Source organism: Panthera onca, chromosome E3 (assembly GCF_046562875.1).
Source record: "Panthera onca isolate mPanOnc1 chromosome E3, mPanOnc1 haplotype 2, whole genome shotgun sequence".
Classification (NCBI taxonomy): domain Eukaryota; kingdom Metazoa; phylum Chordata; class Mammalia; order Carnivora; family Felidae; genus Panthera; species Panthera onca.
Window position 1 is genome coordinate 7,007,944 of NC_138354.1, and position 15,004 is coordinate 7,022,947.

At 39.5% G+C, this 15,004-nt stretch overlaps 1 protein-coding gene and 1 pseudogene across 2 annotated transcripts in view; one reads left to right on the forward strand and one right to left on the reverse strand.

Annotated features, from left to right (window-relative positions):
• TRIM4 (tripartite motif containing 4) overlaps positions 1 to 15,004 on the reverse strand; it is a 423,353-nt gene that overhangs the window by 336,001 nt on the left and 72,348 nt on the right. The gene's annotated exons all lie outside the window — the stretch shown is intronic.
• The window catches only part of LOC132677245 (cytochrome P450 3A12-like), a 124,985-nt pseudogene that overhangs the window by 97,798 nt on the left and 12,183 nt on the right, over positions 1 to 15,004 (forward strand). Inside the window, exons 9-10 of the transcript XR_014136330.1 lie at positions 10,280 to 10,346; positions 13,296 to 13,456. The product of XR_014136330.1 is annotated as a cytochrome P450 3A12-like (transcript). The remainder of the gene's footprint in view (positions 1 to 10,279; positions 10,347 to 13,295; positions 13,457 to 15,004) is intronic.

Genomic DNA, 15,004 nt, shown 5'->3' on the forward strand with positions numbered 1-15,004 from the left:
AAGCCAATGAAAATGATAACACTGCTGCCCAAAACCTCTGGGATTCAGCAAAGGTATATAGGAAAGTATAGCAAAGGTAAAAGGAAAGTATATAGCAATCCAGGCCTTCCTCAAGAAGGAAGAAAGGTCTCAGATACACAACCTGACCTTACACCTTAAGCAGCTGGAAAAAGGACAGCAAATAAAACCCCAAACCAGCAGAAGAATGGAAATAATAAAGATTAGAGCAGAAATCAGTGCTATCGAAACCAAAACAAAAAACAAAACAGAACAAGACAAAAAAAAAACAAAAAACAAAAACCTAGTAGAACAGATCAATGAAACCAGAAGCTTGTTCTTTGAAAGAATTAACAAAATTGATAAACTGCTACCAGTTTGATCAAAAAGAAAAAGAAAAGGACCCAAATAAATAAAATCAAGAATGAAAGATGAGAGATCACAACCAGCACAGCAGAAATACAAACAATAATATTATGAACAATTATACACCAATAAAATGGTCAACCTGGAAGAAATGGAAAAATTCCTAGAAACATATAAACTACCAAAACTAAAACAGGAGGAAATAGAAAATTTGAACAGACCCATAACCAGTAAATAAATCAAACTAGTGAGAGGGAATTTGGAGGCGTAGGAGGACGCTGGGCTCACCACGTCCTGCTGATCACTTAGATTCCACCTACACTGGCCTAAATAACCCAGAAACCCACCAGAAGACTAGCAGAACGGAGTCTCCGGAGCCAAGCACAGACAAGAGGCCCATGGAAGAGGGTAGGAAGGGCGGCGAGGCCATGCGCACTACACAGAAAGGCTGGAGGGAGCCGGGGTGGAGGGGCGGCCTGCCAGCCAAGCAGAGCCCCCGAGTCTGGCTCGCAAAAGCAGAGGGGCCGGACAGAGTGTGTTCAGACAGCAAACGGGACTTAACATCTGGGAGGTTATAAGTTAACAGCTCTGCTCGGAGAGCGGGAAGGCTGGAGGACAACGGGAGGGAGAGTTGCTGAGCCCCCGGACAACAGAGCTCAGTTTGGAGAGGAACAAAGGTGCTCGCCAGTGCCATCTCCCTCGCCCATCCCCCAGCCAAAATCCCAAATGGAACCGGTTCCTGCCAGGGAACTTGTTTGCACCGCGCAAACACCCAATGCTGTGCTTCTGTGGAGCCACCCCTCTGGCGGCGGGTCTGACTCCCTCCCGCTGCCACAGGGCCCCTCCTGAAGAGGATCACCAAAGGAGAAGGGAGCTAAGCCTACCCCTCCCACCCCCGTGCACCTTGCCTATCCACCCCAGCTAATACGCCAGATCCCCAGCACCACAAGCCTGGCAGTGTGCAAGTAGCCCAGATGGGCCATGCCACCCCACAGTGAATCCTGCCCCTAGGAGAGGGGAAGAGAAGGTACACACCAGTATGACTGTGGCCCCAGCGGTGGCAGGGGCAGACATCAGGTCTGACTGTGGCCCTGCCCACCAACTCCAGTTATTCAAGACAGCACAGGGGAAGTGCCCTGCAGGTCCTCACCACTCCAGGGACTATCCAAAATGACCAAACGGAAGAATTCCCCTCAAAAGAATCTCCAGGAAATAACAACAGATAATGAACTGATCAAAAAGGATTTAAACAATATAATAGAAAGTGAATTTAGAATAATAGTCATAAAATTAATCGCTGGGCTTGAAAACAGTATAGAGGACAGCAGAGAATCTCTTGCTACAGAGATCAAGGGACTAAGGAACAGTCAGGAGGAGCTAAAAAACTCTATAAACTAGCTGCAAAATAAAATGGAAACGACCACGGCTTGGATTGAAGAGGCAGAGAGAGAATAGGTGAACTAGAAGATAAAATTATGGAAAAAGAGGAAGCTGAGAAAAAGAGAGATAAAAAAATCCAGGAGTATGAGGGGAAAATTAGAGAACTAAGTGATGCACTAAAGAGAAATAATATACGCATAATTGGTATTCCAGAGGAGGAAGAGAGAGGGAAAGGGGCTGAAGGTGTACTTAAAGAAGTAATAGCTCAGAACTTCGCTGAACTGGGGAAGGAAAAAGGCAATGAAATCCAAGAGGCACAGAGAACTCCCTTCAGATGTAACTTGAATCGATCTTCTGCATGACATATCATAGTGAAACTGGCAAAATACAAGGATAAAGAGAAAATTCTGAAAGCAGCGAGGGATAAACGTGCCCTAACATATAAAGGGAGACCTATAAGACTCGTGACTGATCTCTCTTCTGAAACTTGGCAGGCCAGAAAGGAATGGCAGGAGATCTTCAATGTGATGAACAGAAAAAATATGCAGCCGAGAATCCTTTATCCAGCAAGTCTGTCATTTAGAATAGAAGGAGAGATAAAGGTCTTCCCAAACAAACAAAAACTGAAGGAATTTGTCACCACTAAACCAGCCCTACAAGAGATCCTAAGGGGGATCCTGTGAGACAAAGTACCAGAGACATCACTACAAGCATGAAACCTACAGACATCACAATGACTCTAAACCCATATCTTTCTATAATAACACTGAATGTAAATGGACTGAATGTGCCAACCAAAAGACATAGGGTATCAGAATGGATAAAAAAAACAAGACCCATCTATTTGCTGTCTACAAGAGACTCATTTTAGATCTGAGGACACCTTTAGATTGAGAGTGAGGGGATGAAGAACTATTTATCATGCTACTGGAAGCCAAAAGAAAGCTGGAGTAGCCATACTTATATCAGACAAACTAGACTTTAAATTAAAGGCTGTAACAAGAGGAGAAGAAGGGCATTATATAATAATTACAGGGTCTATCCATCAGGAAGAACTAACAATTATAAATGTATATGTGCCGTATACAGGAGCCCCCAAATATATAAAACAATTACTCACAAACATAAGCAACCTTATTGATAAGAATGTGGTAATTGCAGGGGACTTTAACTCTCCACTTACAGAAATGGATAGATCATCTAGACACACGGTCAATAAAGAAACAAGGGCCCTGAATGATACATTGGATCAGATGGACTTGACAGATAAATTTAGAACTCTGCATCCCAAAGCAACAGAATATACTTTCTTCTCGAGTGCACATGGAACATTCTCCAAGATAGATCATATACTGGGTCACAAAACAGCCCTTCATAAGTATACAAGAATTGAAATCATACCATGCATACTTTCAGACCACAATGCTATGAAGCTTGAAATCAACCACAGGAAAAAGTCTGGAAAAACTCCAATAACATGGAGGTTAAAGAATACCCTACTAAAGAATGAGTGGGTCAACCAGGCAATTAGAGAAGACATTAAGAAATATATGGAAACAAACGAAAATGAAAATACAACAATACAAACTCTTTGGGATGCAGTGAAGGCAGTCCTGAGAGGAAAATACATCGCAATCCAGGCCTATCTCAAGAAACAAGAAAAATCCCAAATACAAAATCTAACAGCACACCTAAAGGAAATAGAAGCAGAACAGCAAAGGCAGCCTAAACCCAGCAGAAGAAGAGAAATAATAAAGATCAGAGCAGAAATAAACAATATAGAATCTAAAAAAATGGTAGAGCAGATCAATGAAACCAAGAGTTGGTTTTTTGAAAAAAATAAACAAAATTGATAAACCTCTAGCCAGGCTTCTCAAAAAGAAAAGGGAGAAGACCCAAATAGATAAAATCATGAATGAGAATGGAATTATTACAACCAATCCCTCAGAAATACAAGCAATTATCAGGGAATACTATGAAAAATTATATGCCAACAAACTGGACAACCTGGAAGAAATGGACAAATTCCTAAGCACCCACACTCTTCCAAAACTCAATCAGAAGGAAATAGAAAGCTTGAACAGACCCATAACCGGCGAAGAAATTGAATCAGTTATCAAAAATCTCCCAACAAATAAGAGTCCAGGACCAGATGGCTTCCCAGGGGAGTTCTACCAGACGTTTAAAGCAGAGATAATACCTATCCTTCTCAAACTATTCCAAAACATAGAAAGGGAAGGAAAACTTCCAGACTCATTCTATGAAGCCAGTATTACTTTGATTCCTAAACCAGACAGAGACCCAGTAAAAAAAGAGAACTACAGGCCAATATCCCTGATGAATATGGAGGCAAAAATTCTCAATAAGATACTAGCAAATCGAATTCAACAGCATATAAAAAGAATTATTCACCATGATCAAGTGGGATTCATTCCTGGGATGCAGGGCTGGTTCAACATTCACAAATCAATCAACGTGATACATCACATTAATAAAAGAAAAGATAAGAACCATATGATCCTGTCAATCAATGCAGAAAAGGCATTTGACAAAATTCAGCAACGTTTCTTAATAAAAACCCTTGAGAAAGTCGGGATAGAAGGAACATACTTACACATCATAACAGCCATTTATGAAAAGCCCACAGCTAACATCATCCTCAATGGGGAAAAACAGAGCTTTTTCCCTGAGATCAGGAACACGACAGGGATGCCCACTCTCACCGCTGTTGTTTAACATAGTGCTGGAAGTTCTAGTATCAGCAATCAGACAACAAAAGGAAATCAAAGGCACCAAAATTGGCAAAGATGAAGTCAAGCTTTCACTTTTTGCAGATGACATGATACTATACATGGAAAATCCAATAGACTCCACCAAAAGTCTGCTAGAACTGATACATGAATTCAGCAAAGTTGCAGGATACAAAATCAATGTACAGAAATCAGTTGCATTCTTATACACTAACAATGAAGCAACAGAAAGACAAATAAAGAAACTGATCCCATTCACAATTGCACCAAGAAGCACAAAATACCTAAGGATAAATCTAACCAAAGATGTAAAAGATCTGTATGCTGAAAGCTATAGAAAGCTTATGAAGGAAATTAAAGATATAAAGAAATGGAAAAACATTCCCTGCTCATGGATTGGAAGAATAAATATTGTCAAAATGTCAATATTACCCAAAGCTATCTACACATTCAATGCAATCCCAATCAAAATTGCACCAGCATTCTTCTCGAAACCAGAACAAGCAATCCTAAAATTCATATGGAACCACAAAAGGCCCCGAATAGCCAAAATAATTTTGAAGAAGAAGACCAAAGCAGGAGGCATCACAATCCCAGACTTTAGCCTCTACTACAAACCTGTCATCATCAAGACAGCATGGTATTGGCACAAAAACAGACACATAGACCAATGGAATAGAATAGAAACCCCAGAACTAGACCCACAAACGTATGGCCAACTCATCTTTGACAAAGCAGGAAAGAACATCCAATGGAAAAAAGACAGTCTCTTTAACAAATGGTGCTGGGAGAACTGGACAGCAACATGCAGAAGACTGAAACTAGACCACTTTCTCACACCATTCACAAAAATAAACTCAAAATGGATAAAGGACCTGAATGTGAGACAGGAAACCAGCAAAACCCTAGAGGAGAAAGCAGGAAAAGACCTTTCTGACCTCAGCCGTAGCAATCTCTTACTTGACACATCCCCAAAGGCAAGGGAATTAAAAGCAAAAATGAACTACTGGGACCTTATGAAGATAAAAAGCTTCTGCACAGCAAAGGAAACAACCAACAAAACTAGAAGGCAACCAACGGAATGGGAAAAGATATTTGCAAGTGACATATTGGACAAAGGGCTAGTATCCAAAATCTATAAAGAGCTCACCAAACTCCACAAATAACCCAGTGAAGAAATGGGCAGAAAACATGAATAGACACTTCTCTAAAGAAGACATCCGGATGGCCAACAGACACATGAAAAGATGCTCAACGTCGCTCCTTATCAGGGAAATACAAATCAAAACCACACTCAGATATCACCTCACGCCAGTCAGAGTGGCCAAAATGAACAAATCAGGAGACTATAGATGCTGGAGAGGATGTGGAGAAATGGGAACCTCTTGCACTGTTGGTGGGAATGCAAACTGGTGCAGCCACCCTAGAAAACAGTGTGGAGGTTCCTCAAAAAATTAAAAATAGATATCACCTATGACCCAGCAATATCACCGCTAGGAATTTACCCAAGGGATACAGGAGTACTGATGCATAGGGGCACTTGTACCCCAATATTTATAGCAGCACTCTCAACAATAGCCAAATTATGGAAAGAGCCTAAATGTCCATCAACTGATGAATGGATAAAGAAATTGTGGTTTATATACACAATGAGGTACTACAGGGCAATGAGAAAGAACGAAATATGGCCCTTTGTAGCAACGTGGATGGAACTGGAGAGTGTGATGCTAAGTGAAATAAGCCATACAGAGAAAGACAGATACCATATGTTTTCACTCTTATGTGGGTCCTGAGAAACTTAACAGAAACCCATGGGGGAGGGGAAGGGAAAAAAAAAAAGAGGTTAGAGTGGGAGAGAGCCAAACCATAAGAGACTCTTAAAAACTGAGAACAAACTGAGGGTTGATGGGGGGTGGGAGGGAGGGGAGGATGGGTGATGGGTATTGAGGAGGGCACCTTTTGGGATGAGCACTGGGTGTTGTATGGAAACCAATTTGACAATAAATTTCATATATTGAAAAAAAAAAGAGAAAAAAAAAAGAAATCAAACTGGTAATCAAAACTCTCCCCAAAAACAGAGTCCAGGGCCAAATGGCTTTCTATGGGAATTCTACCAAACATTTATGTATTTATTTTTAACTTGTTTTATTTTTTATTTTTTAAATTTACATCCAAATTGGTTAGCATATAGTGCAACAATGATTTCAGGAGTAGATTCCTTAGTGTCCCTTACCCATTTAGCCCATCCCCCTCCCACACCCCCTCCAGTAACCCTCAGTTTGTTCTCCATATTTATGAGTCTCTTCTGTTTTGTCCCCCTCCCTGTTTTTATATTATTTTTTCCCTTCCCTTATGTTCATCTGTTTTGTCTCTTAATGTTCTCATATGAGTGATGTCATATGATATTTGTCTTTCTCTGACTGACTAATTTCATTTAGCATAATACCCTCCATTTCCATCCACGTAGTTGCAAATGGCAAGATTTCATTCTTTTTGATTGCCAAGTAATACTCCGTTGTGTATATATACCACATCTTCTTTACCTATTCATCCATCAGTGGACATTTGGGCTCTTTCCATCCTTTGGCTATTGTTGATAGTGCTGCTATAAACATGGGGGTGCATGTGTTCCTTCGAATCAACACACCTGTATCTCTTGGATAAATGCCTAGTAGTGCAATTGCTGGGTTGTAGGGTAGTTCTACTTTCAGTTTTTTGATGAACCTCCATACTGTTTTCCAGAGTGGCTGTACCAGCTTGCATTCCCATCTACCAAACATGTAAAGAAGAGTTGACATGTATTATCTTGAAGCTGATTCAAAAAATATAAGTGGAAGGAAAACTTCCAAACTCTTTCTATGAAGCCAGCATTACCATGATTTCAAAACTAGACAAAGACCCCACTAAAAAGGAGAACTACAGACCAATTTCCCTGATGAACATGGATGCAAAAATCCTCAACAAGTTACTAGCCAAGTGGATCCAACAATATATTAACAGACTTATTCACCACGACCAAATGGGATTTATACCTGGGATGCAGGGCTGGCTCAATATCCGCAAAACAATCAATGTGATTAATCATATCAATAAAAGAAAGGAGAACCACATGATCCTCTCAACAGATGCAGAGAAAGCACTTGACAAAATATAGCAACTTTCTTGATAAAAACCCTCAGAAAGTAGGGATGGAAGGATCATACCTCAAGATCATAAAAGCCGTATATGAAAGACCCACCTCTAATATCATCCTCAATGGGGAAAAACTGAGAGCTTTCCCCCTAAAGTCAGAAACAAGACAGGGATGTCTACTCTCACCACTGTTATTCAACATAGTATTGGAAATCTTAGCCTCAGCAGTAAGACTACACAAAAGGATAAAAGGCATCCAAATTGGCCAGGAGGAAGTCAAACTTTCACTCTTCCCAGATGACATGATACTCTATATGGATAACCCTAAAGATTCCACACAAAAAAAACTGCTAGAATTTATTCATGAATTCAGCAAAGTTGCAGGATATAAAATCAATGCACAGAAATCAGTTGCATTCCTATACACCAACAATGAAGCAACAGAAAGAGAAATCAAGGAGTCGATCCCATTTATAGTTGCACCAAAAACCATAAAATACCTAGAAATAAATCTAACCAAAGAGGTGAAAAATCTATACACTGAAAACTATAGAAAGCTTATGAAAGAAATTGAAGAAGACACCAAAAAATGGAAAAATATTCCATGCCCCTGGATAGGAAGAACAAATATTGTTAAAATGTCAATACTGCCCAAAGCAATCTACATAGTCAATGCAATCCCTATCAAAATAATGCTACCATTCTTCCCAGAGCTAGATAAAACAATCCTAAAATTTGTATGGAACCAGAAAAGACCCTGAATAGCCAAAGCAATCTTGAAAAAGAAAACCAAAACAGGAGGCATCACAATCCTAGACTTCAAGCTATATTACAAAGCTGTAATCATCAAAACAGTATGGTACTAGCACAAAAACGGACACTCAGATCAATGGAACAGAATAGAGAACCCAGAAATGGACCCACAAACGTATGGCCCACTCATCTGTGACAAAGCAGGAAAGAATATCCAATGGAATAAAGACAATCTCTTCAGCAAATGGTGCTAGGAAAATGGACAGCGACATGCAGAAGAATGAACCTGTACTGCTTTCTTACACAAAAGTGGACCACTTTCTTACACAAAGGTAAACTCAAAATGGATGAAAGACCTAAACGTAAGACAGGAAACCATCAAAGTCCTAGAGGAGAAAGCAGGCAAAAACCTCTTTGACCTCAGCCGCAGCAACTTCTTACTCAATACGTGTCTGGAGGCAAAGGAAACAAAAGCAAAAATCAACTATTGCGACCTCATCAAAATAAAATGCTTCCTCATGGTGAAGGAAACAATCAGCAAAACTAAAAGGCAACCAACGGAATGGGAGAAGATATTTGCAGACGACATATCAGATATAGGGTCAGTTCGAAAATCTGTAAAGAACTTATCAAACTCAACACCCCAAAAAACAAATAACCCAGTGAAGTAATGGGCAAAAGACATGAATAGGCACCTCTCCAAAGGAGACATCCAGATGGCCAATTGACACTTGAAAAAATGCTCAACATCACTTATCATCAGGGAAATACAAATCAAAACCACAATGAGATACTACCTCACACCTGTCAGAATGGCTAACGTTGACATCTCAGGCAACAAAAGTTGTTGCTGAGGATATGGAGAAGGAGGATTTCTTTTGCACTGCTGGTGGGAATTCAAACTGGTGCAACCACTCTGGAAAACAGTATGGAGGTTCCTTGAAAAATTAAAAATAGAACTACCCTATGACGCAGTAATTACACTACTAGGTATTTATCCAAGAGATACAGGTGGTTTGTTTCAAAGGGGCACATGCATGCCAATGTTTACAGCAACACTATCGACAATGGCCATAGTATGGAAAGAGCCCAAATGTCCATCAACAGATGAATAGATAAAGAAAATGTGGTCTATATATACAATGGAGTATTACTCAGCAATCAAAAAGAATGAAATCTTGCTATTTGCATTTGTGTGGATGCAACTAGAGAATATTATGCTAAGCAAAATTAATCAGAGAAAGACAAATATCATATTACTTCACTCATATAAGGAATTTAAGATACAAAACAGATGAACATAAGAGACAAGAAGCAAAAATAATATAAAAACAGGAAAGGGGCAAAACATAAGAGACTCTCAAATATAGCAAACAAACAGGGTTGCTGGAGGGGTTGTGGGAGGTGGGATAGTCTAAATGGGTAAGGGGCATTAAGGAATCTACTCCTGAAATCATTGTTGCACCATATGCTAACTAACTTGAATGTAAATTAAACAATAATTTTCAAAAAAAAAAAAAATTAAAAAAAAAAGAATTAAGGCTGAGTTAAAAGGACTAAAGTCAGGAACTTTCTCCTGAGCTAGGAGGCATGACACAAGAGCGAGAAGGCAATTTTTTGCCCAGGAAGCTGTGTTGAAAAGCCAGAGAACCTGAGGATCAGAGTGGGCAAGAACCAAAAATCAGTTTAACATTATGGCTGAATTCCTGTCAGTGAAACATCCTGTTCTCCCACATTTGTAGCTGGATGTTTTTGTTCACTGATGACTGAGACAACACTAGTCAGACTTCTGGATGTAAAAGAGCCATATTCTCAAAAAAGAAGTTATGTGCTGTACCCCTGATATATTTCTGACTTCACAAGTGGTGTTTTGTCATTGAAATTTCTCTTTCTACTTCCAGCACCAAGTGGATTTGCTTCAGCTCATGATTAACTTCCGGAATTCCAAAGAAATGGACACCCATAAAGGTAAGCAAGGAGATCCTCAGAGGGCCAGTGATGGGGAAGCTCAAAGACATGCAGTGGTTTTGAAATGTGCAGAAAGATTTCCAATGGATGGAATTTCTGCACATGGAAGAAAGACACATGTTCAGATACAAGTGGTAGCAGAAGCACTCTCCGGAAGCCCACAGCCTCAGGTTTGTTCAAAGCTTGAAAGGCATCGATAGATGCCTAAGCTGTCAGTGGTCTCCCACAAGGGAGCTTGTTTCCAATGTGAATCCTCTGGCCTACTCCAGATCCACTGAATCAGAACCTCTGTCTGGAAATTCACATCAAGGCTTCATCACACCAGGAGGCACATGGTGCCCATGTTGGTGACCTGCACTTGGAACACCTGATTAAAGTTGTGATAACTAGCCTTGGGTACTGTAAAGTTTTTTATTCCTTTTGTAAATAAGAAGTAACTGGTGCTGGCCACCTTTGTGACTATATAAATACTGTGTTTTTCTTCAAACTTTTACTTACTACTTATATCGTCCATGGATGGTACTTGACTGAAACCATTATTAGTATGATGGCTTCAAAATAGTGACTTTCCAAATCCGTCATTTCTTCTATGTTTACGAGTTAATGTTCCATTATTAGGGTGAGCTCTGCATTCTTAATTATTATTTTATTTATTTACACATGTCAGTATGATCTCATATATTATTAACTTAGTCTCTTACATTGTTTTTTATTGAGATCCTCAATTCTCTCAGTTTGTCCTCTGGAAGCCCTTTCTAGTGGGCTACTCTGTGTTCTTTTTTTTCTTTCTTCTTCTTTATTTAGGCTTTTAATAGACTTTATTTTTTATAGAAGTTTGGGGTTCACTGCAAAACTGAGTGAAATACAAAGAGATCCCATATTCTCCCTGCTTCCACCTACAGTCAGCATCCCCCATTATCAAAATCCCTCACCATATGGTACATTTGTTACAATAAATATACCTAAAATGACACAGTATTACTGCCCAAAATCCATAGTTTACATTACAGTTCACCCTTGGTGTTATACAGTTTATGGGTTTTCAAATACGTATAATGTCTATCCACCATTACAGTACATAGAGTATTCTGTATCCTTTTCCCATATCATTTTGTGAACATTTTCTTGCATTCTGGTATGAGACATTCCAGGTTTCTCCTCTGTTTCCCCTAATGAAGCCCTGGAATCAGCCATTTCTCCAAGAAGCCCTGTTTCCTTTTAGTGAGAATGGTATTTAGAAACCAAAATCTGGGGTCTAGGAGTGCTCCTTGCCACTCCTAGTAACCAGAGGGTTTCTTTGCCTCTGTTTCCTCTCAGTGGACCAAGATAAGAACATCAAATATATTTATACAGGACTGATAAATGTAATCATTTCATTCTATCCATAACCAGTAATGTAATTATGGTCTCTGTGTCTGAAAGAAAAAAAAAGAGCCTGGATGTAGTTTGTTTCTACGACAGAAATAATACCTTTATGGTTAAAGGATGGGCTTACTCCATCACACCACTATATATCTATCTGTTTCATTCTACCACTTTCTGTCACTGAAGAACCAAATCTTATATTTAATTTAAGTAATTAAAGTTTAAATATAAATAGGCACATCTGGCAAGTGGCTAACATACTGTACAGCAGAACTATAAAATTCGATTATCATGGAATTCATGGCAATCAGGGGAAAGAATCTAATAGTTGAATCTATCCACAGCAGTATCACAGAAAGTATGCCTGGGAAATCAGAACTCTGTAGACCTTTCTTACCCTCCTTTTGTATTATTTTTAGTTGTGAATTTCATGTCTTTGGCAGATGCCATGTTAATTTCAGTGCTCTAAATTTCTAAAGGTCCTAATATAATACAGTTCTGATCAAATAGATTAGAGCCTAACCATGCTTACTGCCAGGAGATATCCAAAGGGAGGCCAACTCGTATTCAGAGCGGGACCATTCGCTAAGGAAGGTGACATTCAGGCCATGTTTGAATAAGCATTGCTAATTCCACTCACTGTATTCTGTTTGTCTATATTTCATGCTGGCCAATGTCCTTCTATTGATCATTGTTTCTCTTACTGTTTTAATGTGGTTGATTAGACTAGCACCAGACACTACTCTTCTAGCTTTTTGTCTGTGTTGTAGTTTCTGTACATATCTGAGATCACCTGTTGGAAGAGTTGTGCCTCAGGTCTCCTATTAGCTGAGACCTCTGGAAGGTATAATCTGTGCTTCTCAAGCTAGATTGTGCACACAGATCATCAGATATTGTAAAGCACATATTTTTCTAATAGTTCTAGGGTGAGGTTTGAGATTCTGCATTTCTAACAAACTCCCGGATGTAATAGATGCTGCTGGTCCATGGGCCACACTTTGAGTAGTAAGAGTTTATCTTAGCCCAATATTGGGCTTAAGTTCTTGAAGATATGTTTAGGTGAAAGATCATTTATTTTCAGGACAATTGGGTGTCAGTTATTGCAAATATGCTTAGGTGAAAGATCATTTATTTTCAGGACAATTAAGCCTTATTATTGTAAACTCTCTCAAAAAAATCAAACTGTATGTTAGGTAGAAGAATGTAAAATTATTCCTCAGGGATAGTGCTACTAAGGGGTAAAGTAATTTTAGACTCTCTGGGAACAGACTGATAACACTATGCACGTTAGACAGAAATGCCATCTCCTGAAATTACCCACTTTGTTGGTGGGGATGGTGGCATAACCAGAAACAGTTGGCCAAGAATAGTATAGGCCTTGGGAATTACCAGATCAAGACAACTTTTGCCTCTTTCTAACTCTGTAAGATAGACATCAGAGTACAAACCACTCCCGGTTTGATTCCCAGTTGCTTTTACATTTATTCCCTGAGGGATTTTGGCATTTCAAATGGATTTCTCATCATCTAAACTGATGTTTTACACTCACCAGTTTTGGCTAAAATGTCTTTCCTCTCCTTTTAGCTCTGTCTGATCTGGAACTTATGGCTCAATCTATTACCTTTATTTTTGCTGCCTGTGAGACCACAAGCACATCTCTTTCCTTCCTTGTGTATGAATTGGCCACTCACCCTGATGTCCAGCAGAAACTGCAGGAGAAGATTGATGCGACTTTCCCCAATAGGGTGAGCAGGTCACACCTGCGGAGGGAGTGAGGATAGGTTCAGTTTATGCCTCAGTAACAGATTAGCTCTCAAATCTAGTGGGTTTTCATAACAAAGTTTTACTTCTAACTCACATTTACATGTCCAACATGGGTGTTAGTGGAGGGTGGGAGTGAGTCTGCTGCATATATTTACTTTGGGATACAGGGCAAGAGGTTCCACTTTTTTATACATGCATTATCTGGAACTTGAGGACTCCATGTTGCCTGAGGAATAAAGAACTAGGGTGTTGCTCACTTGCTTTTCAAATGTTTAGCCCTAACCTGACATACATCTCCTCACTTCACAGCCCATTTGCAAAGTTGTTTCCCAAAAGTTCATGTGGGATGGGAAATATGGGGGTCTACATGGATATTGATAAGTAGTGAGTGTCTCTACCATACACCTATGAAGTGTCAACTCTAATTATCTCCATATAATGAGGCAAGAATCTGAGCTACAGAGAGACAACATAACTTTCTTATACTATCACATAACTAGTGCTAAAGAAGCCAGGCTAGGAGCCTGGGTCCTGATTGAACTCTTCACCACTACAATGTTGGCTATTAAATATAATACCAAGATGTATGCACATATTGCCCATACTGTTTTAGATCTCTTCCCAAACTGGAATTCTTCCTTATGAAGAGACTTGGCCTGTGGGGCTGGAGTGGCTTATTTGACAATGAAACCCTGAAGCAACAACTAGGAGACCCTTCCAGCAACAGAGGGTTGGGCTGAGAGTAGGATTACAATTCCCTTTACAATGTCCCCTAGAACTGAACTTGTGTGCCCACAATTAGAAGCATCCAATCCTCCCTTCTTTTGCTTTATTTGGTTTGAAAGGAACTAGTGTCTCCCCAACTTATTTACAGTTTTTATATAATATAGTGTTTCTCTCCTAATATTGTATATATAATTGAAGAACTACAAAGCAGGATATTTCCACTAAGAGTTTATATGGGTAGGGAATATTTTTCTGTTGCACATTCTCCTTTTAATGGTACAGGTGTGTGGCCTCTCTTTTGAAAAGAAACAGTGACTTTGACATATTTCACTTGAGTAAAGTGGGTGGGGGATGGGCTAAATGGATGATGGGCATTAAGGAGAGCACTTGTTGGGAGGAACACTGGATATTGTATGTAAGTGATGAATCACTGGGTTCTACTCCTGAAACCAATGCTACACTTTATGTTAACTACCTTTTATTTAAATAAATAATGTACTCTTAAAAAAAGAGTAAGGATCATTGTGTATTAGTCACACTTGCTCACATGAAGCAGAAAAACCACTACATGGTTGTGGAAAGGATTTCAGGTTCTTTTTAGGGAAATGTCCCAGCTGTCTCCCCTAGTCGTTACTATTGGACACTTGTCAGGGGGGCATTGAGCAGGTCAAAAAAACATGGTAGACATTAAAATGCTCATAAATGCCCTTTACCAAAACAAATGATTCTTAGGGGTTCCTAACACTTCAGTAGTACTGTGTACACTGAGTTGAACGTTGATTCCAAATTTCAGTTTATCAAAA